The sequence below is a fragment of the Babylonia areolata genome, chromosome 21 (assembly GCF_041734735.1).
Source record: "Babylonia areolata isolate BAREFJ2019XMU chromosome 21, ASM4173473v1, whole genome shotgun sequence".
Lineage (NCBI taxonomy): Eukaryota > Metazoa > Mollusca > Gastropoda > Neogastropoda > Buccinidae > Babylonia > Babylonia areolata.
The window spans coordinates 7628442-7630941 of record NC_134896.1 but is presented as its reverse complement, the minus strand read 5'-3'; the positions used below and the strand labels follow the sequence as shown (position 1 = coordinate 7630941).

The window sequence follows — 2500 nt, the reverse complement described above, 5'->3', positions numbered from 1 at the left end:
AGAGACAGACAAACAGACAGACAGACAAACAGAGAGAGAGGGGAAACGAAACGAAACGAAATTTTATTTTACCAGGGTAATGAGATAAGCAAAACAGATGCTTTTTTCCACCCAGCCCTGAGAGAGAGAGAGAGAGAGAGAGAGAGAGAGAGAGAGAGAGTATACATGTGGTTATTTGGTATAATTGTCCAGTGATGCTTTTTTGTTTGTTGATTAAAAATTTGTCGTGACTTTTTATTTTAAGATGTGACAAAAGCAGTCAAAAAACACATGCTACCAATATGCAATATGATGGAATTCGATGAGTCTGTAAACATTGTTGCCGAAAGGAAATATCTGGGGTTTTTTTTTTGGTTTTTTTGTTGTTGTTTTTTTACAAACGGGAAATGTTCATTCGCAACCCATATTTTCAAAGAAGATTCATAATTATTCTTTAATGAAACTTTTCCTTTGGACCAGACGATGGTGCTGTTGTTGTTTTTTCTAAGTTCATTGGTGTAATGAATGTCTTGAACTTCTCGTGTTTTTTGGCTACATGACTGACGGAGCTTTCATTATTTTCCAGTGATTCTTTGGGTATCATGTGTTCAGGTTGCAGTTTTGGTTGCACACCCACCTCCGCCCCCCCCCCCACCCCCCCAATTTTTTTTTAATTATTATTATTATTTTTTTAAAACTGGCCTTGACTATGGACAAGAAATACACGGGTGATGAAAACTCACAGCGTATCCAGCACGTGACGCCAGGAACTGTCCGCGTTAAACCTGACAAGAGTTCATCACACAAAACACCTCGCATTCCCAGCTTGCAGTCAAGGTCGCTGGAGGGCAGCACTGAGCGGTGGAGGATTCCCTTTTGGGACAGGAAACAAGACTCCGTGGGCCCCCTGACTCGGCCAGCGACTTTGATCTATACGTTTGAACGCCGCTGATTTCAGTGAACCGACACCCCCCCCTCACCTCCACCCCGACCACTCCTATCCACAGCAACGACCCACGAGCAGCTGCAGCCATAAATATCCTATACACTCCCCCTCCCACCCTCCACACCCCATCTTACCTCCATCCTCCATGGCCCCACCTTCCCCCACCACCTCCGTACAGCTCTTAACTAACTGGAGTGTGAATGTCAAGTGCTTCCCTCGGGAGGCGTCTTTGACTCGGTGCCAGCGTGAAATTTGTAGGGTAAACGGGGCGCTAATGAGGTGCCCTTTGGTCTTCCTTTCATCCTTCCTTCTTCTTCTTGCTCCTCACCTCTCTCTCTCTCTCTCTCCTCTCTCTCTCTCTCTCTCTCTCTCTCACGTCTTCTCGCCCTCAGCCGCCAGCCGCTTTTTTACAGATAACCACCATCGTTTTCATTCAGCGCTGAAGCGGTACAGTTCGGTTGCCGTGTTGATGGCGGAGGGGGAGGGGGGGGGAAGTTGGAGGGGGGTGGGGGGGGGTAGGGAGGCGAGGGGGGGGGAGGGGAAAGAGGTGGGTGGGTGGGTGGGGGTGGGGGGTTTGGGGGTTGTTTGTTTTGTGTATTTGTAGGTGTTGAAAGGAGGGCACACTGTAACGGAGAGATGAGGAAGGGGGCTAGTGTTGGTTGGGGAGGGAGTGGGGTTAAGAGGTTTCGGGGGATGGGGTGGGATTGAGGGAAAATGAGGGAGGGGGTGGGGTGTGGGGGGTGGGGGTGGGGGTGTGTGCTACGCATGTGGAAGAAAGGAAGGGATGTAAGACGGGAAGATTATCTGATTCAGCCTTTGGTGGACATGATGACAGGGAATGTCGGTTTGTTTTCCTTTTGCTGCCTCACAACCACTTCACCAACTCTCTCTCTCTCTCTCTCTCTCTCTCTCTCATCATCATCATCATTATCATCATCATCATCAGCGTTTTCCGTGTTCGAACATGAACACAGGTGATGACAAAAAGAAGCTGAAGAAGAAGGGAGAGGTAGCTCCAACGTCATAGAGAAATACAAAAAAAAATAAATAAAAAAAGAAAACAAAGAAAATAAAAACAAAACAGAATTTTAAAAATAAATTTTAAACATCGTAAAAATGCAGCCTGTTAATTTCATACGCCATTTACCATCTTCCCCGCCCCTCCCCCCCAAAAAAAGAATGAAAATGAAAAAAATGAAAAAAAATAAAAATAAAATAAAAAATAAAAAATAAAAACGCGAAATAATGAAAGTCACCGAACTGGTCATCCAAATAAACAAGCCACAACAGCCATCAACACACAAGGAATTTACTACCACTACTACTGCTGCTTAGAACAATGATAACGAAATAAATGAAGAATACACTGAATAAACAAACAAAAACAGAGCCTTCAAGCCAACAAGATGCAGTCCCGGTTGACTTGATTGAAGCCAAGCACGTGGCCGACAAGTCTGGTTTTTAATGTAATGACTCCGCCCTCAACACCATGGAACCATTACGCACTTGGTCAGGAAAGACACGTAAATCATGCGAGTTATCTTTCCAGATAGGTTCAGAGTACTGGTGGAGAGA

The 2500-nt window shown here is 45.4% G+C and overlaps 1 protein-coding gene across 3 annotated transcripts in view; it reads right to left on the bottom strand.

The window, feature by feature from the left end:
• Positions 1-2500, bottom strand: part of LOC143295818 (kunitz-type protease inhibitor 2-like) — a 64913-nt gene that overhangs the window by 6304 nt on the left and 56109 nt on the right. The gene's annotated exons all lie outside the window — the stretch shown is intronic.